General features: G+C 50.6%; 1 long non-coding RNA gene across 5 annotated transcripts; it reads right to left on the bottom strand.

Moving 5' to 3' along the window:
* Window positions 1-724: 724 nt before the first annotated feature.
* LOC120864065 lies at window positions 725-23,408 on the bottom strand. 5 transcript variants are annotated; one of them, XR_005721123.1, is made up of 5 exons: window positions 23,274-23,408; window positions 13,847-13,938; window positions 11,803-12,013; window positions 2,759-2,917; window positions 725-888 (listed from the first exon to the last, which is right to left on the bottom strand). It is a non-coding gene; the product is annotated as an uncharacterized LOC120864065 (long non-coding RNA). The 5 variants fall into 5 exon arrangements; XR_005721122.1 differs by having other exon boundaries at window positions 2,763-2,917; window positions 23,274-23,405; XR_005721126.1 differs by lacking the exon at window positions 11,803-12,013 and adding an exon at window positions 13,572-13,680 and having other exon boundaries at window positions 2,763-2,917; window positions 23,274-23,402.
* Window positions 23,409-25,148: the final 1,740 nt, after the last annotated feature.

The following is a 25,148-nucleotide window of genomic DNA, read 5'->3' as shown; positions in this document are numbered from 1 at the left end:
GACTGTGAAGAAAGCTGAGTGCTGAAGAATTGATGCTTTTGAACTGTGGTGTTGGAGAAGACTCTTGAGAGTCCCTTGGCCTACAAGGAGATCCAACCAGTCCATTCTGAAGGAGATCAGCCCTGGGATTTCTTTGGAAGGAATGATGCTAAAGCTGAAACTCCAGTACTTTTGGCCACCTCATGCGAAGAGTTGACTCATTGGAAAAGACTCTGATGCTGGGAGGGATTGGGGGCAGGAGGAGAAGGGGACGACAGAGGATGAGATGGCTGGATGGCATCACTGACTCGATGGACATGAGTCTGAGTGAACTCTGGGGGATGGTGATGGACAGGGAGGCCTGGCATGCTGTGATTCATGGGGTCGCAAAGAGTTGGACACTACTGAGCAACTGAACTGAACTGAACTGATGTCTAAGAAAAAAAAACGAGGGGGGGTTGCTGCTGGCTGGAGTAGAGTCTACAGAAGGAATGGACACAGAACTAGCATCATTCCACCCTGCTCTAGATCTGCCATGTTAGTCCCATCTGCTATACATGACACCCACTTTTCGTTGGACCTCTGGTCTCTGCCCAGAATGGTGGCCCATGCCCTTCTGCAATTCGCCATTAAGCCCCTGGACCTAGGACCCTGCGAGCTGCTCAGAGATGGGCCTTCCTCCCCACCTCCCCCACAGTTCCACCCAGACCCAGCCACTCCCCACCACTTTCACCTTCACCCACCCTGCTCCAGCTCTTAAACAGGAGAAAGGCTTCACCATCCAGGCAGTATCTTCCAAGACTCCATTTGCTCAATAGAAAATCTGGAGATATGTACAGCTAGCCATGGATCTGTGATGTTTACCTCTGAAGAGGGTGGGGAAGACCCTCAATGGACGGGAGTGTTGCACTGAAATAATTTCACAAATACACGTGCTCACTTTTGTAATCAGGAAACAGTTTTTAAAGGCATCCAGATGCCTTATTATGCAAAAAGGGCTTTCTCTGATCTCCAGATCACCCAGGCCTATCAAGGACCACATGATAATAACCAATCCCGTGGACAACCAAATGAGACTCAGTGCCTCCCCAAAACCAAGGCCCGGGGTCTGTTCAAGGACTAGTGCCCAGCTCCAGGGCCGCGGGAGGGCCCAGAGGGCACTGGTTGACCTAAGAGGTTGCAGAGGCTGTATTGGTCCAGGTGAACCAGGCAGGCAGCGCCACCTAGAGGCCAGATGGTGAATGGCCGAGCGCGTGACTGCTGTGTACCTAACCGGTCTTACAGTCAAAGCTTTGGTTTTTCCAGTAGTTAGGTACGGATGTGAGAGTTGGACCATAAAGAAGGCTGAGCGCAGAAGAATTGACGCTTTCCAACTGTGGTGCTGGAGAAGACTCTTGAGAGTCCCTTGGACAGCAAGGAGATCAAACCAGTCAATCTTAAAGGAAATCAACCCTGAATATTCATTGGAAGGGCTGATGCTGAAGCTGAAACTCCAATACTTTGGCCACCTGATGTTTAAGAACTGACTCTTTGGGAAAGACCCTGATTCTGGGAAAGATCGAGGGCAAGAGAAAGGGGCAACAGAGGATGGGATGGTTAGATAGCATCACTGACTCAATGAACATGTGTGTGTGTTAGTCACTTAGTCACGTCCAACTATTTGTGACCCCAGGGACTATAGCTCACCAGGCTCCTCTGACCATGGAATGTTCCAGGCAAGAATACTATAGTGGGTTGCCATTTCCTTCTCCAGGGGGTTGGTCTTCCCGATCCAGGAATTGAACCCAGGTCTCCTGCATTGCAGGCAGACTCTTTACCTACTGAGCCACCAGGGTAGACCATGAACATGAGTTTGAGCAAACTCTGGGAGACAGTGAAGGACAGGGAAGCCTGGCATGCTGCCTTCCATGGGTTCACAAAGAGTCAGACGAGACTTGGCGACTGAACAACAGCAACAGGGATCGTGGGGGTGGAGCCAGAAGAGAGGGCATGAGACCACCCCTACCACCTGCTCCAAGGTCAGAAGCAGGACAGTGGGACATCAGGCAAGTAAATCCCTGGATGCTCTACGGAAAGAACTTTCTAACAACTCCTCAGAACAGAGCAGATGGTCCAGGGAGGCATCCAAGCCTGCGGAGGCGGGGTTGAAGCTGGAGGTCCCAAGAGCCTCTAAGCTTCTGCCTCCACTTTTCTGAAGAAGAGCGCACTGGAGAGGAGGCCAGCAGAGAGGCTCTGGGGAGCATCGTGAGAGGAGGGGCTGGGTAAGAGATGCGGGAGGCATTTTCAGATCAAAAACTAAGAGTCAGAAAGTTTTTGATATTTTGTCAGAGCTCACATGGAAGGCGGAAAGGGCGGACCTTCAATCCGATGCGGTTAGGTTCCCTCCAGTCAGCCTTGTTGCCCTCTGCAGGGTAAGGACATGCCACTCCTGGCTGGAACTGAGCTGCTCCCTCCCCGATCGCCCCCACCATCTCCACCATGCTGTGTCCCTTTTTCTGGTTCTTCTCTTATCTCATCTTAAACTCGGGCTTCCCCAGTGGCTCAGTGGGAAAGAGTCCACCTGCAATGCCAAAGACACAGGAAATGTTGGTTCAATCGCTGGGTCAGGAAGATCCCCTGGAGAAGGAAATGGCAGCCCACTCCAGTATTCTTGCCTGAAAAATCCCATGGACAGGGGAGCCTGGAGGCCTACAGGCCATGGAGTTGCAAAGAGCCAGAGAGGACTGAAGCAACTGAGCACACACACATCCGAAACCGTTCCTAGATGACGCCTCCTTACCCACCAGGACTGCTGGGGGTGCAAACCACCAGTTGACAGGAAGAGTCTGCAGGTCTTTGGGATGTCAGGTGGTCAAAAGTTCAAGGTGGTTCAAAGTACTGCACTGCGGTATTGTCTCCAATCCTCTGGCCAGCCAGCAAGGTCACGTTCCCTCACTATCTGAAAAATGCATCACAATTCCCCTGGTGGACAGTGAGGGACGGCCTTAGCTCCCCTCCCCTCCTCCTTAGCCCCCAGGGCTGCAGCTCCTTCCTGCCCTGCTTTGAGTCAACAGTGGTCCAGGGGTTTTGCACCTGGACCTGGATACAGATGTTATCTGATTCCCCTGGAGGCACAGTGATCTAGACCAGCCATGACCAAGGGCAACTTGAAGTGAGTCACACTTGAGTTTTCTAGTTGCCACATTAAAGAAAGTTAAAAAAAAAAGGAACAAGTATTTTTTAACTTTGTTGTATTTTTTTAATTGTGCTGAAATTCACATAACATAAAATTAACCATTTGTGGTGTACAATTCATTTAGTACCTTCACAATGGTGTGCAACTACCGTGCATGCGTGCTTAGTCACTTCAGTCGTGTCCGACTCTTTGTGACCCCATGGACTGCAGCCCTCCAGGCTCCTCTGTCCATGGGATTTCCCAGGCAAGAATACTGGAGTGGGTTGCTGTGCCCTCCTCCAGGGATGGGTTTGATTCCCAACCTAGGGAACAAACCCAGGTCTCCTGCATTGCAGGCAGGCAGCTTCTTTATCACTAACGCCACCCGGGAAGCCTGGGCAACTACTACCTCAAGATAATTTCAGAATATTTTATCATCACTCCAAGATAACCCCCATCCCCATTAACAGCCATTCTCCATTTCTCCCTCTCTCGGCCCCTGGTCACCATGAATCTACCTTCAGTTTCTGTGCATTTGTCTCTTCTGGACATTTCACGTAAAGGGGATCACACAGTAGGTGACCCAGCCTGTCTTCCTTCACTCAGCATGTTTTCAGGGCTCACCCACGTTGTAGCATGCGCCACCACTCCACTCCTTTTAATGGCTGAATGCTGTTCCACTGTGTTGATGGACATGCGGCTTGCTTCTACCTTTTGATGACGGTCAGTGGTGCTACGCTACACTTGCACATACAAGGTTTTGTTTTTACACCTGTTTTCAATTCTTTGGGGTATATACCCAGGGGTGGAATTTCTGGGTCTTATGAAAACTCTATGTTTAGCTTTTTGAGGAAAGGGAGTTTTTTCACAATGTTTTATTTATTTGTTTGGCTGTGTTAGGTCTCAGTTGCAGCATTTGGGATCTTTGCTCTTCGTTGCGGCACGTGGGATCTTTAGTTGCAGCAGGGGAGATCTAGTTCCCTGACCCGGGATCAAACCCAGGCCCCCTGAATTGGAAGCATAGAGTCTTAGCCACTGGAACACAAGGGAAGTCCCAAAGGGAGATTACTTTGAAAGATATATTTATTTATTTGCAACATAGCCAAAATACAATCATTTCAACATGTGATAGATATGATTCTCATAGTAATCTTTCATGATCATTTTTTATACTGAGTTTTTGAAACCCAGAGGATGTTTTTCACTCAGATCACATCTCCAATCAGATCAGCACCTTTTAAGCACTCAATAGCCATGTGCGGCTCATGACAACTGTCCTAGACAGCACTGGTCGACCTCACACTCCCGGCATCATTCTCGAGCTCTGTTGTTCCTGGGGGTCACCCCCATCACTGCCCACGAGTGTCCAGATGCAAGACCCCACTCATCTGTGGGCCTCAGCACTGGGGTAAGAGGGTGACCCCAGTGCTGACCTACAGTCAGGTTGGACAATTCCTGTTCTGCCACATACACATATACATCCTGCTATGCTCTGGACATTTGTGCCCCCCAAAAATTCACATGCTGAAGCCCTAACCTTCAGTTTGATGGCATTATGAGGTGAGACTTTTGGGGTGATCAGGTCATGAGGGTGGAGTCCTCGTGAATAGTATTGTTGTTGTTGTTGTTTAGTCGACCAGTCGTGTCTGACTCTTTGTGACCCCATGGACTGTAGCCCTCCAGGTTTCTCTGTCCATCGGATTCTTAGGCAAAAATACTGGAGTGGGTTGCCATTTCCTCCTCCAGGGGATCTTCTCCACCCAGGGATCGAACTCACATCTCCTGCATTGGCGGGCGGATTCTTTACTGCTGAGTCACAAGGGAAGCCCATATGAATGGTATTAGTGCCCTTATAACAGGAATCCTGGTGGATAAGACTCCGAGATCTCACTGCCAAGGGCCCAAGTTCAATCCCTGGTCCAGGAACTTAGATCCCACAAGCCTCAAGATGTGTCTAAATAAATCATTTTTTTCATACCTTTTAAAAAAAGGAACACCAGAGCACTGGCTTGTCTTTTCTGCCATGGGAAGACTCAGTGAAAAGACACCGTGACTCAGTGAGCCACACAGCCCTCACTGGATACCAGATCTTGAACTTGGACAATCCAGCCTCCACGATATGAGGAAGAAATGTCTGGTGTTTATAAGCCTTTCAGTCTATGGCATTCTGTTATTAGAACCCAAAGATACATTCCCCACCCTGGACTCAGCCTTCTGATCAATAAAATAGGAACATGGTAAGAACGGTGTGTGCAGGCCCCTGGGAGCTGCCTGGCACCACATGCGCATATGGTCCCAACCACGGCAGCACATGGTGATGCTGTAAAAGCAAGAAAAGATTACCGCACATCCTCAGGAGGATGTGGATGCCTCCAGAATCCTGCAGGAATTATGCAGCTACATGTATGCTAAGTCACTCAGTCACATCTGACTCTTTGTGACTGTAGCCTGCCAGGCTCCTCTGTCCATGGGATTCTCCAGGCAAGAATACTGGAGTGGGTTGCAGTGCCCTCCTCCAGGGGATCTTCCCAACCCAGGGACTGAACTCTAGTCTCTTATATCTCCTGCATTGGCAGGCAAGTTCTTTACCACTAGCACCACCTGGGAAGCCCTACGTGGCTACAGAGGCCACTGAACAAGCCCAGGGAGCATCGCTGGCCTTCAGCGGCCTGTGGGTACTCCTGAATCAGGGGGTCATTCCTTGGGCTTCTCATGTGGCACAGAGCTGGGGCAGGGGTCGGGAGGGAGACCTGAGCAAGGAGATATCAGAACAGTAGGGACCAAGCAGCAGGGGCTGCTACAGAATTACTTCTTGAAGAGTTTGCTCCCAGCTTCTCAGGGTGGACCCAGCCAAGCCTTGGGGGCCACACCAGCCCTCCCTCTGACTCATGCATCCTGGTGGGAACCCCATAGTGGAGGCAGAGAAAGCGGCCTTTAAATAGAGCTCTGAACCATCTGAGACTGTGGGGCTGATGGAAGGAAGCCAGCGGCCGCCCCTGGCCCAGCCACAGGCCTGGAGAGGCTGGGCTCTGATAACCCCACCTCTCTGCCTTCTCCTCCCTCCCCTTGCAGCCTCTAACAGCCCACTGCCACAAAACCCAGGCTCAGATGTTTTGGCTTTCTGAAAATGCAAGATATAAAAAGAACCATGGGGCGGATGGAAGGGTGGGGAATGGCCATCAGCTTGCTAAAAGCTACCACCCCCAGGCTGGCCCTAGTGCAGCAAGCATCCTGCTCTCCCCAGCCATCACCCCCTAGAGATGCAGGCTCGTGCTTGTGTGCAGACACATTGTGACAAGCTAGCATTTGGAACTAGGGATAAGGAGGCCAGCCAGTTGGGGGGAAGCCAAGTCTGACTATAAAGGTCTCTCTCCTGGGCCAGAACTGGGCGCTGGCCATTGTAATTTATGCAGATGCTCCCAGCTGAAGCAAGTCAAGCCCGCCCCAGGAGCTTACCTCTCAGTGTAGGGGTGAGGGGACGCCTGGACACTGCGAGGCACTGGCTGCTGGGCCCAGACTGGCCTCCCCAGGCTCTGAACAGTGCATTCGGAAACGGCCACCTGTCAACAGCATCGTCTACCTGCTCCCTCAGCCCCACCTCCCTCCGATCACAATTCCGGTCCGCACTTCTGCCCCCTGGTCCAGACCTTCATGCCCACTGCTCAACTTCCGGAGATCCTGGCTCCGGGGTAACTGCAGCCTCCAACCAGGTGGCCCTGCTCCCAATCCCTGTGCTCTCTGCTCATGCAGCCCACCCCACCTGCAGCCCAAGCTCCCCACACCACTCAGAGCTCAAGATGTCCACCACCTGCCTCGGCCCATCTCTCCCTCCCTTGCCAGGACTTTGTGCTGGTCCTTTCACTATATACAGACAGGCTTTCCAGGTGGCTCACATGGTGAAGAGTCTGCCTGCAGTTCGGGAGACCTGGGTTCAATCCCTGGGTGGGGAAGATCCCCTGGAGGAGGGCATGCAACCCACTCCAGTATTCTTGCCTGGAGAATCCTATGCACAGAGGAGCCCGGCAGGCTACAGTCTGTGGGGTCGCAGAGTCGGACACAACTGAGCGACTAACACACACAATCCACTATACACAGGGCAGGGTGCCAGGCCAAGGTCAGGAGCTGGGAACGCACGGCAGTAAGACGGGCGCTGTCACACCCTCACGGACTCCCAGTCAGACGGAGGAGGCAGAGGGCACATCAACAAACCTACACTAACAGACCAAAAAGAAAAGGCAGGGAAAGAATGAATTACAACTGGGATGTGTCCTTTGAGGGAACAGCGGGGAGCACCGTAGAGAGGTGGACTTCCTCAGAAGGGGGAGGGAACATGTACACAAGAGTCCCATAGAAGAAGAGGGAAGAGTGGCGACTTTTATACAGGGAAACAAGCTCTGAGTTGATGTCGTTGTTTAGCCCATAAGTCAAGTCAGACTCTTTGCATCTCCATAGGCTACACCCCACCAGGCTCCTCTGTCCATGGGATTTCCCAGGCAAGAATACTGAAGTGGGTTGCCATTTCCTCCTCCAAGGGATCTTCTGGACACAGGGATTGAACCTGAGTCTCATGCTTGGAAGGTGGATTCTTTACCACTGAGCCACTGGAAAGGCCCTAAAGAAGCTTGGAGAAGGAGGAAATTGAGATCAAGATGCCATGTGCATCCCCCTTGGGACTATTTGGTCTCTATCTTGAAAACAGTAGGGGCCTACTGAGGGTTCAGGAGAGCTGGCATGCTCAGACTTCAATTTGTGAAAGCTCACTGACTTAGAGGCAGAAAGGACAGTGATTACCAGGGATTGGGGTGAGACGAATGAGGAGTCACTGCTTAATGAGGACAGAGTTGTTTCATTTTTGTTTTGGCTATGCTGAATGTCTTGAGGGATCTTGGTTCCTGGACCCAGGATCATGCTTCCTGCCCTGAAAGCTCAGAGTCCTAACCACCAGGGAGTTCCCAGGGACAGAGTTTCAGTTTGGAATGATGAAAAAGTTTAGGAGATGGATGATGGTGATGGTTGAGTGACAATGTATGTAAAGCCAGGAACTTTCACTTAAAAATGGTTTAAAAATGATAAATCTTATATATATCTTACCACAACTTATAAAAGTTTAAAAAGGCAAAATTTAAGTGAGGTATATTTATGTCATAGGTTAAGGTGGAAGTTAACCCACATGTCCCTCCACAAATGACTGGATTTTAAAAATTGTGGTACATCCATACAGAGGAGTATTCATTCAGAAAAGGACTGAACTTTAGATAAACTGCTACAAAGTGAATGAGTTTCAAAAACAAGCTAACAGGAATTCCCTGGTGTTCCAGTTGTTAGGACTCTGCACACTTTCACTGCCGAGGACCTGGGTTCGATCCTTCATCATAGAACTAAGATCCCACAAGACATGCAACATGGCCAAAAACAAAATAAACAAACAAAACCCCACCAAGCTAACAAAAGACCACCTAGTGTATGATCCCACTGATATGAAATGTCCAGAAGAGGGAAATCCATAGAGACAGAAAACAGACTACTGTTGCCAGGGACTAAAGGAAGGGGGATGGTAGTGACAGCTCACAGGTACAGGGTTTCTTGGGGTGATGGAAACTTTCTGCAGATGGGTAGGTGGTGACGGTTGCCCACCCTTGTGTTTGTCCTAAATGCCAGGGCATTGTACACTTTAACATGGTTAACTTTATGTTCGTATATTTTGTCTCAATTTTTTTTTAAAACGGAAAGAAGAAAAAAGAAAGATAGGAAAGTTAAGTGTGCTGGCTACACTGAGAAAAGAGATGAAGGGTCAGGGACACTGAAGCATGAAGTTGGGGCACATCTCCAGACCCACACAGTGACAGACAATGGCACCAGGGAGGGGCAGGGAAAAGCAGAGGGAAGGGAGAAACAGGAGGTAGGGTCCCATGACTGGTTAGATGAAAGGGTAGTGGTGGTTCATGGGATGTTTCTATCTCATCTGTCAGCTCTGGCGGGTGGCCAGGGGGGGGATTACTCGAGGCAGATCTAGGCTTCCTGTTTGTGATCCTGCTGTGCCTACATCAGCCTGCCTATCTCAGCACTCAACCCCATACCACCTTGAAGACTCGAATGTCCCCTCCCCAGGGGATATCCCCATCATCCCCTCCCTAGTGTTAATCATCAGAACCTTCTGCGTGTCCCTGTGCCCCTCCAACACCGACTCCTTCCAACCTCTTTGCTGTTCCAACCAGGAAACACCCCCGAAAGCCCCAAGTCAGCATCAGCTGACATTCAGGCCTCAGGCTCCTTTAGAGCAGGGGTCTGCAAACATCTGGAAAGGGCCAGACTGGAAATATTTTCTGCTTCAAGGGCCAGGTTGTCTCTGTTGCAATGACTCAACTCTGCTTTGTAGCATAAAAGCAGCCTGGGATAATAGGTAAACGAATGAGCACAATTGTGTGTCAATAAGACTTTATTTATGGGATTTCTGTGGTGGCCCAGTGATTAAGAATCTGCCAGTTCGATCCCTGCCACAAGCCACTGAACAACTAAGCCCAAGCTCCACAATTACGAAGCTGAGGTACCTAGAACCTGCACTCTATTATGAGAGAAGTCACCACAATGCCCCCGCTTGCTGCACCTAGAGAAAGCCCATGCACAGCGATGAAGGCCTACCAAAGCCAAAACATAAATTAAATTTTAAAAACAACTTTATTTATGGACTCGGACTTTTCAGATAATTATTTATTTTCTTTTTTCTTTATTTGACTGTGCCAGGTCTTAGCTGCAGCATCTGGGCTCTTCCATCTCCATTGCAGCATGAAGGATCTTTTAGTTGTGGTATATGGTATTTTTAGTCGCTGCATCCAAACTCTTAGTTGCAGCGTATAAATTTTAGTTGGGACATGTGGGATCTAGATCCCTGACCAGGGATTGAACTCAGGCCCCCTGCCTTGGGAGCACAGAGTCTTAGCAAATGGACCACCAAGGAAGTCCCATGGACACTGACTTTTCAATTGACATATATTTGACATGTAACATTGTATACATTTAAGGTGTTCAACATCTGATACATTTATATAGTATAACTGACATATATTGTAAAATGGTTGCCACTGTTTCCATAATTAGCACCTCTGCGAAAGTGTTGGTCGCTCAGTCATGTCCAACTCTTTGGGATCCCACGGACTGTAGCCCACTAGGCTCCTCTGTCCTTGGAATTCTCCAGGCAAGCATAATGGAGTGGCTAGCCATTCCCTTTTTCAGGGGATCTTCCCAATACAGGGATCAAACCTGGGTTTCCTGCACTGCAGACAGATTCTTTAACTTCCGAGCCACCAGGGAAGTCCATTAGCACCTCTATGATGTTATATAATGATCATTTCTTTTTAGTGGTGGAAATAGTTGCTAGTCTCTTAGCAAGTCTGATGATTATGATATAACATTTTATTCTATATTTACTCTTCTGTGCATCTGTGGAATTCTAGGATTTATTTACTACTCAGTCCAAGTTTATACCCTTCAGCAATGTCTGTTCAATCCCCCCCAGATCCTTGGCCACTGAAATTTGAATTGCAGATCACTTTCAAGTTGTGAATTGTTTTTTCCAGCCATTTGAAAATGAAAAGGCCATTCTTAACTCACTGGCTGTACAGGAACAGGCAATAGGCTGCATTTAGCAACCAAGGCTGTGGATGACTCCAAACTATCTCTTGCCCACATTTGCCCCTTATAATAGTGTATATCAGGGAGTCTTCCGTATCTTTATAAGGGCACTAATCCCATTCGTGAGAGATGCACCCTCATGACCTCATTCCCTTCCAAAGGCTGTACCTTCTAATATTATCACCATGGTGGTTAGAATTTCAATATAGGAATTAGAGTGAAGGGGTGGAGACACAAACATCCAGACCACAGTTGTGAGTATCCAGGGTTTTTTAAAATTATTATTATTGGGAATTCTCCAGTGGTCCATTGGCTAAGATCCCACACTCCCAATACAGGGGGCCCAGTTCAATTCCTTGTCAGGGTACTAGATCCCACGTGCCACATCCAAGACCCACTGCAGCCAAATAAATTAAAAAAACACAATTGCTCTGAGACACTGCCTTGACACCTGGGATACCAGGTCTCTTCATCATGGCCACAGTCAGAAGACAGAAAACTTCTACGCACTCCCAGGGTCCCCAGCTGCCCAGGAGGAACAGGTTGGCAGAGGCCAGATGAGGGGCTTTCCAGCAACAAACACAGACCTCCCTTCCACACCTCCACGGGGAAGAATATTCAAACACGTCCCTAACTATCTTTCTCAATTAGCCATCACTCTGCTCTCCCCCAGCCCTCTCTCCTTCTCTCCTAACCCCAGTGTATTTTCTTAAAGGTGTTTATCTTTTTCAGAGCTTATCAGTGTATTTAAGCATCAAATATTGCCTGTCCCCATCTCCTCAATGGAAGGACAACCATCTGTACAGCTCAGGGAGCAGTTAGGAATAAGTCTGGGTTGGGGTTGTTTTTGTTCAGTTGCTCAGTCGTGTCTGACTCTTTGCGACCCCATGAATTGTAGCACGCCAGGCTTCCCTATTCTTCACCATCTCCTGGAGTTTGCTCAGACTCATGTCTATTGAGTCAGTGATGCCATCCAGCTATCTCATCTGCTGCCCCCTTCTCCCTCTGCCCTCAATGTTTCCCAGCATCAAGATCTTTACCAATGAGTCAGCTCTTTGCATCACGTGGTCAAAGTACTGGAGCTTCAACTTCAGCATCAGTCCTTCCAATAAATATTCAGGACTGATTTCCTTTAGGATGGACTGGTTTGATCTCCTTGCAGCCCAAGGGACTCTCAAAAGTCTTCTCCAACACCACAGTTCAAAAGCATCAATTCTTCTGGGTTGGGTGGTCATAACAATTTCACTCTGCCTGTGTAGTGAAAACACACACCTCAGATTGGGACTAGAACCCATTTTTAAAAAATATATGGATCATTTTTTAAAGTATTTCTTGAATTTGTTACAATATTGCCTCTATTTTGTTTTGGGTTTTTTTGCTGAGAAGCATGTGGGGTCAGCTTCCTGACCAGGGATTGAACCACAACCCCTGCACCAGAAGGTGCAATCTTAACCACTGAACAATGAGAAAGGTCCTTGACTGTCTTTTTTTAATATTATTTTTATTTATTTTGCTGCACTAGGTCTTAGTTGCAGCACACGAGATCTTCAATCTTCACTGAGGCATGTGGGATTTTTGTTTCGCCAGGTGGGATCTAGTTCCCTGACCAGGGATCAAACCAGGCCCCTTGCACTGGGAGCCACCCCCATTGTCATAAGGAGATCAAACCAGACAATCCTAAAGGAAATCAACCCTGAATATTCACTGGGAGGACTGATGCTGAAGCTGAAGCCTTGGCCACCTGATGTGAAGGGCCGACTCCTCATAAAAGATCCTGATGCTGGGAAAGATTGAAGGCAGAAGGGGAAGGAGACGATGGGTGGATGGCATCACCAACTCAAAGGACATGAGTCTGAGCAAACTCATGGGAGATGGTGAAGGACAGGGAAGCCTGGTGTGCTGCAGCCCATGGGGCCGCAAAGGGTCGGACATGACTGAATAAGAACAACAATTCTATTACAGTGAACACATAGTGAGGCTCAAGCGCCACTGGAAATCTCATCTTCCACCATCCGACATCTAATCACTCCGAAAAAGTTTATGTTGTAGCCTCAATGACAACATCATTCTTTTATTTATTTTATAATTGTATTTAATTAATTAATTTTTGCTCTGGCTGCTGCACACAGGCTTTCTCTAGTTGCACTGCATGGGCTTCTTATTCACGGGCTTCTTGTTGCAGTGCCCCTCCACACACACACTGCAGAGTGTGGGCTCCACGGCACACAGGCTTGGGAGTTGTGGCCTGTGGACTTAGTTGCCCCAAGACACACGGGATCTTCCCAGACCAGGGATCAAACCTGTGTCCCTTGCATTGGCAGGCAGATTCTTAAAGACTGGGCCAGCAGGGAAGTCCTATGTCACACTTTTAAAGGCTGTACCCTGCCCCCCTTCCCTCCGGTCTCACTAGAACAAAAGCAACTGCAGATATGAGGATGACTGCTGTCATGAAACAAAACAGAAAACAGCAAGCGTTGATGGGGACGTGGAGAAACTGGAGCTCCTGTGCGTTGTTGACAGGAGCGTGAAGAGTACAGCCACTGTGGAAAACTGTACGGAGGTTTCTCAAAAACTTAAAAATGGAATTACCACACAACCCAGCAATTCCAGCCAAAAGAACTGAAAGCAGGATCTCGAAGAAATATTTGTGCACCCATGTTCACGGCAGTATTGTTCACAATAGCGAACACATGGAAGCAATCCAAGTGCTTGGAATTACCCAAATGTGTTATATCCCCACAGTGGAATATTATTCAGCCTTTAAAAGGAAGGAAGGAGTTCCCCAGTGGTGGGCTGCCTAAGAATTCACCTGCCAACGCAGCAAATACGAGTTCGACCCACGGTCCAGGAAGATACCACGTTAGATCCCAGCAGCTAAGCCCGTGTGCCACAACCGCTGCGCCTGTGTGCCCCACAGCCTGTTCTCCACAACAAGAGAAGCCACAGCAATGAGAACCCCAAGCACCATAATGAAGAGTCGTCCCCACTCACCGCAACTAAAGAAAGCCTGCGCAAAGCAAGGAAGACCCTGCACAGCCAAGAATTTAAAAATTAATTAAAAAGAAGCTATGTCTAGGGACTCACCTGGCAGTCCAGTGGTTTAAGACTCCACGCTTCTCCTGCAGAGGGAGTGGGTTCCATGCCTGGTCGGGGAACTATTAATAAGATCCTGCATGCTGCAAAGTGTGGCAAAAAAATATTTTTTAAATAGCAATAATAGATACATAAAAAGAAAGGAAATTCTGACACACGTTACAACTTGGATAAACCTTGAGGACATTCTGCTAAGTGAAATAAACCAATCACAAAAAGACAAGTACTGTATAATTCTTATAAGCACTTATATCAAGTACTTAGATTAGTCAAAATCATAGAGACAGAAAGTAGAACGATGGTTTCCAGGGGCTTAGGGGAGGTGAACAGCAGAGTTAATAGGTATAGAGCTTCAGATTTACAAGAGTTGTGGGGGTGGGACTTCCCCGGTGGTCCAGTGGTTAGGACTCCGGGGTGCCACTGGAGGGGGTAGTTCAAACCCTGGTCAGGGAACTAAGATCTGCATACTGTACAGAACAGCCAAAAAGTAGGGGGGAAATGGGGGGAAAAAAAAGAGTTGTGGGGATAGATGATATAATGGTTGCAGAGCAATATAAATGTCTTTAATACCACTGATCTGTATGATTAAAAAATAGCTAAGATGGTAAATTTTTGTCATGTGTATTTTAACTCAATTTTTAAAAAATGGCACATGAGTCTGAACAAAGTCCAGGAGATAGCGAAGGACAGGGAAGCCTGGCATGCTGCAGTCCATGGGGTCGCAGTGCATGGGGACACAACTGAGGACTGAACAGCGGCAAAGCAGCCAGACAGGAATGGGCACGACTGTATAAATGTAATTTACAAGGGCTGAAATAATCATTCATATGATTTTATGTTTCAAGGAACAATCTTTTGTTTTCAACTGCTTAAAAAATATCAAAACTAGATTTCCTCGGTGCTCCCGTGGTTAAGACTCAGGGCTTTCATTGCAGGGAGCTCAGTGATTTGATTCCTGGTGAGGGAACTACAATGGAACAACGCCCCAGGCTATGCCCTACAACCAAAAATAAAAAAGAAAGAAAAACAGAAAAAATGATCAAAACCATTCGGAGCCTGAGGGCTGTGCAGAGAAGAGGAGCGGACGTTCTCCCCATCCCCTCTCCGTCCCCAGCCCTGCCACTCCCCACTCTGGGCTGGGTTGTGGTTTGGGGACTCAGGTCCAGTTCACCTCTTGCTTTCCTGCACATCTCCCGTCTGACTGGGAACAGACTAGGCCGTACAGAAAGCTGCGTCGATGAACACACGTGTGCATGAATATGGCAAGAGCACACTCCTGCTTTGCAGCCAGCCAGACCAGCAGGCAAATCCTGGTGGTGCCTTCTCTTCTTTCCTGAGCAGCCTCAGGAAAACCACTTAACCTGTCTGGGCCTCTGTGTTTTCCACTGTAGGTGATCCAGCATGGTGCTGTGCAGGACATGCCTCCACGTCTAGGACTTCCCTGGTCCTCCCTGCTTCTGTCCCTGGGAAACCTGGGAGCTCTATAGGAGGGGCTCGCTCTCTACACTGGCTCCCTGCTCACTGCCACCAGGCCAGTGCCCGAGACCGTGCCCCACCACACACACTCTCTCATCCTGGCCTCAGTATACTCCAACCGTAGAGATATCCCAGGCCCCACACATATTTCTGTTTTCCTGCCATAGCCTAGTGCCAAGGAAAAGAAAAAAAATCCCACCGGTGGGGAGCAGGGAGGGAAGATAGTGGTGGTGTGCAGGGGAGTGTGAAATGCAGCTTCAAGGGTCCTGGTCTTAATGGAGGTGCTGGGAAGGCTGGATGAGGGGGACACCCCACCCTGCACCCTGTTTCTCTCCTGGGCTCTGCCGCTCTGAGTCACCACTCTGGCAGCTGCTGGCCAGGAGCCAGGGCTGGGTGGGATGTGAGGGCAGCAGGCAGGCGGGCGGGGAGGCCTACTTTAGCTTCTGGTTTCTTCTCCACACCCACGAGGGCCCTTGGGTCTCAGAACACACACCCAGGCAACAACCAGTAAATCCAGACGCCAGGTCAGGGCTCCCCACGCCTTCTGGCTCCTGGGCTGTGTCTGGGCCATCGCCCACCTCTGGGAACCAGGAAGGAAGAAAAGCTGGCCTGTCTCCATCCACCAGGACCTGGGGAACCGGCACCCCATGGCCTAGGATGACAGTCCCACTGAATCTCTCCCCAAGACGCCAGAACCTACCAATCACCTCCATCCTCAGAACTCTATACCTGTTTGGGGGAAAAGACACACACACAGTGATACTTTGCAGGCAGGCACCTATGTAAAGAGGCAAGGCAGTCAAAAGTGGGTGGTGAGCCTGCCCTCCACCCCACACCAACAGGAAGCCACATCTGGGGACATTATTTGTTGCCACGACTGTAGGAGGTGGTGCTCTAGTACCCAGTATAGGCAGATAGGATTGGGGCAGGGGGGCGGGGGGAGCCTGAAGAAAGAGAACCAGACTTCCTTGACAAACGTGAAGTCATTTTTAGCTTAAGCCATTTGGGGATTTTAGCCTGGCCATAAGACTTGTCCTTGAACAGGTCTCCGTAATCAACGATCTCAAGGGAAGTGAGGGAATGTAAGAACCTAGGAAAAGCAGTCAGGAAACAATTGTTCAGCCATGAAACAGTCCTAGTTCCTCCTGAACAAACTGATACAGGTCTTTGAGTTCTGCAGGAACTAAGCCCCCCTCCCCCAAGGTGGAGGATAGAATGATTTTGTTGACCCTCCTGACTTGAACCAACTAAAGCTTGGACTAGTCCCTCATTCCTGTCCAATTCTTTGTCACCCCATGGATTGTATGTAGCTCAACAGGCTCCTCTGACCATGGGGTTTTCAGGCAAGAATACTGGAGTGGGATGCCATTTCCTTCTCCAGGGATCTTCCCCATCCTGGGATCGAACCCAAGTCTCCTGCCTTAGCAGGCAGGTTCTTTAAAGCTGAGCCACCTGGGAAGCTTTGGCCGAATTCTATGCTGTGTTCTCCTCTGCTCAAGCCAGCTCCTGAATATGCATGTATCCTTAGCTTAAAACTTCCCGAATTTTGCTGGTCTTGGAGACATGGCTTGGGAAAGCTCGCTGGTGTTCTTCAGTTCAGTTCAGTCGCTCAGTCGTGTTTGACTCTTTGCGACCCCATGAACCTCAGCATGCCAGGCCTCCCTATCCATCACCAACTCCCGAAGTTTACCCAAACTCATGTCCATTGAGTCAGTGATGCCATCCAACCATCTCATCCTCTGTCGTCCCCTTCTCCTCCTGCCCTCAATCTTTCCCAGCATCAGAGTCTTTTCAAATGAGTCAGCTGTTCGCATGAGGTGGCCAAAGTATTGGAGTTTCAGCTTCAACATCAGTCCTTCCAATGAACACCCAGGACTGACCTCCTTTAGGATGGACTGGTTGGATCTCCTTGCAGTCCAAGAGACTCTCAAGAGTCTTCTCCAACACCACAGGTAAAAAGCCTGGTGTTCTTACTTGCTGCCAAGTATTAAGTCGCTCCTCTCCCTGATCTTTGACTTGGTTGTGTCTTTTTTCTAAATATTTATTTATTTGGTTGCGTCAGGTTGTAACCCTTGTTGCACATGTGAGGTCTTTTGTAGCTGTGTACACTTCTCTAGTTGCAACTTCTCTCTAGTTGTGGTCCATGGGCTCCAGAGTTGGGGTGGGGGGTGGGGGTTGTTATTGGTTGTGATTCAGACTTAGTTGTCCTGCAGTATGTGGGATCTTATTCCCCCCTCAGAGACGGAACCTGAGTCTCCTGCATTGGAAGGTGGATTCTTAACCACTGGACCACCAGGGAAATTCCTTGGTGGTGTCTGGCTTGATGCCCAACCAAGAAGTGAACCCAGTTTTCAGGTAACACTAGTGGATGGAAGCCAGGACTGCAACTCAGCATTCTAAGATCCACCAGGCAGCGCCCCAATTGTTCCCAACAGGGAACAATCCAGCCTCAAAAGTCAAGAGTCAAGAAACTGGCACTTTTTTGCTATCTAGTAAAGACTACATATTAGCAGGCAAGCTATCCAAACTCACTATGCCTTAGTTTCCACAATATGAAATGAGGATAAGGCAACAAATCTTTGTCATGACGACTCCAGAGGTGAAGTGCCTAAACTAGGAAGCAACAGCTGTTGTGATGATTGTCATTCTTAAGACCTACAGATCTGGGCTTTCCCTGGTGGTTCAGTGGTTAACAATTCACCTTGCAATGCAGGGGACTCAGGTTTGATCCCTGGTCAGGGCACTAAGACCCCACATACATCGGGGCAACTAAGCCTGTGCACAACTGAAGAGAAGACCGCAGGCCACCACTGGAGACACCTAAGAACTGCAGCAAGCAATCCCACACGCTGCAGTGACGGTCTCCCACGCTGCACTGGCGGTCTCCCACGCTGCACTGGCGGTCTCCCATGCTGCACTGACGGTCTCCCACGCTGCACTGATGGTCTCCCACGCTGCAGCCAAGACCCAACACAGCCAAATACTTTTTTTAAAAAAAGGCAAATGACTATTAAAAAAAAAAACAAACCTCAGTCTGCAAGTCTCTCGTAGATCCGAGTTTAAACCTGAAATTTGTATAAGTGCTATCACTGCCCGTCTCAGAGTCATGGGAGACAGACGCGCCGCTGGGGCACACAGCCTCAGTGAATGTGGGGGACACAGGGGACCGAGAGACTCTCGCTGAGCTCAGAAGTGCCTGAGCCTAGAAGGGACATCAGGGAACAAAAGACCACCTGGCTTCTGGGTACAACGGATGCCATGGCAACGGGGCAGGATGGGCTCTGCTCCAACAGGAGAGAAGGTTTGGGGGAAGAACCATGCTGGCCTTGAGCACAGAGCAGAGAGAATGCCTGAGAACCCGGCTCATCTGATGGGTGGCTGGCAGGAGGGTGGGTCTCACTGAGGATCTTTCCCCAGCTTTCTAGAATGTATTGGTAGCTGCAAGGAGGAAAATGCACCAAGAACAGGGATACTAGGGTAACTGAAGACAATCAGAGGGAAACTGGGCCATTCAGAGGGTGGGCAGAAACTTTCCCAGAGCTGTGTGTGTGTGTGTGTGTGTATGAGTGTGTGAGTGTGTGAGTGTGAGTGTGTGTGAGTGTGTGTGTGTGTAACCTGCTGGGCCCAGACTCAATCTCAACTCAGGGTATTGAAAAGACCCATCCTGCCTGTCAGTCCACCCGGTCTGACCAGAAACCCAGGTCAAGCTTGGGACATGTGGCCCTGTGGGTGCACCCTGGCTCCAGCCTCCCAGCCTCCAGGGACAGGGCTGGCTTTAGTCACAGTATAACCACTGGGAGATCGGGCAACAAGTATGCCCCACCCACAGAAGTCCGGAGAGTCGTGAGAACCGGGATAAGGGAGAGTGGCCGGGGACACGGAAGAATGCTCAGGCTGAAGACAAACGCATTAGTGCCTGCTGCCTGCAGAGTCCCCAGGGGCCCCCTCTTGCACACTCCCTCCTCCGTGGCCCCATCTCCCAAGCAGCAGCCCTGAGATGCACAGCAGAGCAAGGGAGGGGAAGTACTCCTCCCCTGGTGAAAAGGAAGGCTTTGGAGATTTGGGGGCGAGCCCCATCTCACAACCTCAGAGGGACTTTCCTGGCAGTCCAGTGGTTAGGGCTCCATGCTTCCACTGCAGGAGGCATAGATTCCTTCCCTGGTCAGGGAACTAGGATCCTGCAAACCCCCCCAAAAAGAAAAAGAACTGGTTTCATCCCCTCCCTTCTCAGAAGGTAACACCTAGTCCCAAACAACAGGAGAGTACTTCTAAAATCCAAATATCTGTTTATAAGGTGATGTCCACGGGGCTTCCCTGGTAGCTCAGAAGGTAAAAGAATCTGCCTGCAATGCAGATCCAGGTTTGATCCTGGGGTCAGGAAGATCCCCTGGAGGAGAAAATGGCAACCCACTCCAGTATTCTTGCCTGGAAAGTTTCATGGACAGCAGAGCCTGGTGGGCTACAGTCCATGGGATCGTAGTAAAGAGCCAGACACGACTGAGAGACTAACACTTCATAAAGAGGAGCCAGAAGGCAGCAGGGGATTATCTGAAGGTGGAAGCTGCACACAGCCTGGGGGTGGGTCGGTGGGGGGGAGAGCTCCACCCCCTGCCCCACGTTCAGCTTCCGAGAGGAGCGGCAGCCGGCAGGGTCCCGGCAGTGAGTAATTGCAGGCTCGTTTTGGCCTTCCCAGTGGCCTGAAGCCAGAACAAGGTTCATTCCGGAAGGGCGGGCCACAGCAGGGCGGGTAGGGGGAGGTAGGAGGGGAAGGGGAGGGGGTAAGGGAGGGGAAGGGAGTTCAGATAGAAGCTGGTTGGTGGGGGGCTGGGGGATCGAGATACTGGGGCCGAGGGCCAGTCTCCTGTGGCCTGTGGCCTCCAACACGCACCTAACAGGGCTGGCAGCCTCTGATGGCCCTCCCTGTCCGCCCTCACCCTAGGGTCTAAACGGTGAAGCGGTGAGCCATTTCCTGTCCCAGACACCAGCAAGGGGCCCCACCCCCAGCCCGAAGCAGCCTTTCTAGTCTAGCAGTGGTTTGGATTTGCTTAGTTAGTAATAATCAACAAAAACGTGAAACAACAACAAACACCCAAACTCAAACCCAGGGAATTCCTTGGTGGCCCAGTGATTAGAGCTACATGCTTCCACTGCAGGGAGCACCCCCTGGGCCAAACATGCACAAATTGGCCCCCAGGGATGTTTTCACCAAAAGAAGCAGGGGAAAAGATGGTACAGAATTACCCAGCAAGTGGGTGTGAAAAAGCTGAAGAAGGAAGCTGGTGGGTGAAGCCAGTGGGCGGCAAGCACAGGAGGCCAGGAGAGGAAACACTGCCTGGTGGTGGGCGAGACCTGGACTGAGGATCTCACCGCCCTGAGCTCTCTTCCTTATCTGTGAACCAGAGATAAGTAGCTGGGTATATACAAGAAAAGTCCACCTAACCATCCACTCCGTCCTCCACCCCCACATCTAGGAGAGAAAGAATAATGGGCTTTGTATTGCTAGACATGTTTGCTTGGTGGCTCAACTCCCTCATCCATAAAATGGGGTTAGTGAAAGTGCCGACTTTAATTCTGACCCAAGTTTGGGGTAGGGTTTTGTGGTTGTTCAAGCGCATCCAACTCTGTGACCTAAGGACTGTAGCACACCAGACTTCCCTGTTCTTCACTGTCTCCTGGAGTTTGTCCAAACTCTTGTCCATTGAATCAGTGATGCCATCCAACCATCTCATCCTCTGTCGGACCCTTCTCCTCCCGCCAATCTTTCCCAGCATCAGTCTTTTCCAGTGAGTCGGCTCTTCACATCAGGTGGCCAAAGTATTGAAACTTCAGCATCAGTCCTTCCAACGAATATTCAGGTGGCACAATTTAGCTAAGTGAATATGTATACCCAGCAAAGCACCTGGCTGGCAGTTAAGTATCAACATACACTGTCTTTTCATAGAATAGGGCATGTTATCTGGTCTCTAACCGGAAGCCCCTGGGGTTGGATGCAGAGTCTCCAGGGGCTCTTCAGAGGCTCACAGAATCATCTGAGGATGCATCTCAGGTTAGCTCTGTAAACACAGTGGACTTTGCATGAAGCCTCAATGAACACAATGGCTAATTCCCCAACATATCTTCCCAGGGCTTCTAGGAAGAGCAGTGTGTTTCCAAGATCCTCGGCTCAGCTCACTGCCACTCTGGCCCCTCAGGACCACCCGGTGCTCTGGTCCAATGCTTGGGAGAAATCCTAAACTGAGGGAAACCGAGGCCCAGCCCACCTCGGGAATGGCTCAGGGGCCGCAACCTCCAGCTCACCTAGCGAGGCAGTTAGAACCATGGCTGGCAAATACAGCTGCACTTCGGGATCACCTGGGTCCCCCGCCGGGCTAAGTCCAGCCCCAGAGATCTCGGGATTTCTAACCATGCCCCATCCCCTGGGGGCACAACCCCCAGCCACAGTGGGGAAAAGAAAGGCCCAAAGTGACTCCGCCGAGGAGGGCAAGGTCTGCATTCGCCTCACCACTTCCTGAAACTTTCACAAACAAGACGAGGAACAAGAGAAAATGCAGCGCATTTGCTGACTTTGTCAATCCCCGTGCCCCGCTACCCCCCTGCAGCCGGGTCCCCAGGGAAGGGTTTAACAGGAAGCGCCTGGCGTCCGGGAGCCACAGAAGACCATTGTTCTCCAGCTGGTCCCCTCCCTCCTGTCCAGGAAGACCCTCCAGGGAGCCCCTTCAAAAGGGCCAGGCGCAGTGTCTCCAGACTGCAGGCCAGCCTGTCGGGAGAGCAAGCACCGGAAAAGGAAACCCGCCGGGCGCGGGCTGGGGCACAGCTGTCACCGCAGAGTCTTGGGGGGTTTCCGAGGAAGGGGGGGGGGGGGCTCAGGCTTACCCGCCCCCGGGGGGGCAACCCTCCCCCACAGGCCCCATCTGGAAGGCAGATGGCTTTGATCTCAAGCTTTTAGGTACAACTTAAGCTCCTGTCTCCCTCCACCTATTTCCCCCACCCCCAGCATCTCTGTGTTAGAAAGTTTCACACCCCACCCCTTCTCTGATTTCAGATCTCTCTTCCAGGCACTAGTCTAGGACTTTTTCTGATTAGCAGATTTGGATGGGGGGCCAGGGAGGGGGGAAGGTTCTGCTTTGGCAGGGCAGTCTGGATTTGGGGGCACAGAAGGAGGCAGAGAGCTGTGAGCAATTCCGTAGGAGACCCTGGGGGGCATGCAGGGTGAGGGCGAGCAGCTGACAACCAGATGTGGGTGGACAGGCTGAGGGAGAAATTAAATGGTGCCAGTCAGGTGGTGGGCGGAGAAGACAGGACCTCAGGGGGCCCCCCCGGGAGCTGCCTAGGTATAGAAGGGAGGGTGGCCAGACTGTGAAGGCTGAGATAGCTTCTTAACTGTGAGTCAACAATGTGCTGGGGAGGGGATGCTGACCAGAAGCCAGTGGGGCCAGGAGGCTGGAAGGGAGAAAGAAAAGGGCAGAGAGGGGAGGCGGAATGGAGGCCCAGGGGAATTTCTGCTGGGAGGGACTGCAAGAAAGGGGCAGGCCGAGAGCTGGTATTGGGCCTGGACGTGCAAGTGGAGGGCCTTAGTCCCTAGGCTGAACTCTCCTGAACACAAATTTCGGGAGACCTTAAGTTCCCCCAACACAGGTGGGCCGAACACCCCTCTAGGCTGAGCCTCAAAGCAATCAGATATGAAATGATCTAGTGAGAGTAACCCCGGATACGGATGGGAAAGGCCTGGGCCCCCCCTGAACACAGGTGTGTGGATCTGAACTCCACTAGACATTACTGGTGGCGTGTGTGTCCTGGCTTCCCCTGGTCACCGGTGTGGGAGTCTGGGCTCCTCTAGGCAAACATGGCGGGGGGGTTTCAGTAGCCCCTACGCCAAGGGCGAGCAGCTTGAGCCTCAAACTCTGGCAACCCCCATCCCTCTTCAGCTTTCGGTGCCATTTACCTGATTCCGAGCCGACCCCCAGCCCCAGGAGCCCTCAGCACGGCCTCCGCCTTCCCGCTCGGCTCCTAAACCCCGCCCCTATATCCGCGGGGCGCTGGGATAAGGGGATGGCTAAGCGCCGACCTTGTGGGCGGAATCAGGGAGGGACGAGCTTGGGGGAGGGGCGGAATCGCCTGAGCCACCGACCGACACCGGGAGTTCTAGGAAGTAGCTGGGTGCAGCGCGGAGGGGCGGGGCCCAGAGAGAAATGGAAAGCGCTTAATTTGCATGCCCCGCCCATGTACGTGATCGACACCCGGATAACCCCGCCCTCTGCCTTGGCTAAACCACTCACCCCGAGGGCCCCGCCTAGGACTCACAAGTTCCAAGTGTAGATCAAGCGCCCGCCCCGAACCGCTGGCAATCTGGTCAAGGTCTGCGTCTTAACCGCCTGGGGCGGCTGGACCTCGCCCGTGCTCCAGGAACCGGCTAAACCAGTCTGGGAGCCGCTTCTGGGCTGGTCTTGACCTGTGGACAGGCCCTTTCCCAGCTCAGCGGAGTCCAGAGCTGAGGCTTGTGTTCCTTGGGTCCCACACAGTGGAGGAAGTAGGGGTGGGTGGGGTGATAGCGAATCTCTAAGTGGGGGGAGGGGCACCACTAGAGCTATCCCCTACTTGCTCTCCCTCAGGGCAATCCTCTCTGGACGTTAGTTTTCCATTGTGTGAAAAGTGGGCATTAAACGGACCGGCCTTAAAGCAAAGTAGGAAATGCATCATTCACTCACAAAAACCAGTTAGCAAGCGCCTACTGGGTTCATCTCTGCCCTCATGGAGACCGCAAGCTAGGAGACAAAACCAAAGGCAAATGTAACATTGAAACTGTGATAAATACTACGACCACCATCACCAATACGACTACAAAGTAGCTCGTGATCAGAATGGAAATTAACATAGGGGTCTTAGACCAAAATGGAGGGCAGAAGGAGAAATTCGGTGATGATTTGCCCTTGGGCTAAAATGCGTTAACTAGGTGAACAAGGAGGAGAAGCTGGCCTGGTGGCTTAGTGGGTAAAGAATCTGCCTGCAATGCAGGAGACCTGGGTTCGATGGCTGGGTGGGGAAGTTCTTCTGGAGAAGGAGATGGCGAGCCACTCCAGTATTGCCTGGAGAATCCCATGGACAGAGGTGCCCGGCGGGCAGGCTACAGTCCATGGGGTTGCAAAGAGTCAGACACAACTGAGTGACTCAACCACCACAGGGAAGAGAAAAGAATCTTAGGAGATAACAGCATATACAAAGGTCCTGTGGCTGGGAAGATTGTGGAAACACAAGAAACAAAAAAAAGTCAGTGTAGCCAGAGAATGACGCAAGATTAGCCAGGGATGGGCAGAAATTGAGCAGCACCTTTCAGTCTAGGAGTTTTGTCCTTCTTCAAGAAGCAGAATTTCCCTAATTCTGGGACAGGGGGGCAAAGTGATTCAGTGTTGTTTAAATAACTTAAGGAATCCCTCAGGGTCTCTCCCTTTTCAGCTCATCTCAGGACCTGCGTGCATGCTCAGTTGTGTCAGACTCGTTGCAGCCCCATGGACTGTAGCCCGTGAGGCACTCCTGTCCATGGAATTTTCCAGGCAAGAATACTGGAGTGGGTTGCCATTTCCTTCTCCAGTGGATCTTCCTGATCCAGATATCAAACCTCACATCTCTTACATCGCCTGCATTGACAGGCAGATTCTTACCACTGCCACCTGCCAAGCAGTAGTCTAAGGATAGTCTTCCTTTGGCAACAATGTCTTTAACCTTCTTAATCTTCCTTTGTAACAAAGAAAGCTGTCTGGAACCTCAAACTAGCTAACTGTTTCAGCAGGGTCTTGTGATATTGTTTCATTTTCATTGTGAC

Source organism: Oryx dammah, unplaced genomic scaffold (assembly GCF_014754425.2).
Source record: "Oryx dammah isolate SB20612 unplaced genomic scaffold, SCBI_Odam_1.1 HiC_scaffold_5, whole genome shotgun sequence".
Lineage (NCBI taxonomy): Eukaryota > Metazoa > Chordata > Mammalia > Artiodactyla > Bovidae > Oryx > Oryx dammah.
This window is presented reverse-complemented; position numbering and strand designations above follow the sequence as displayed.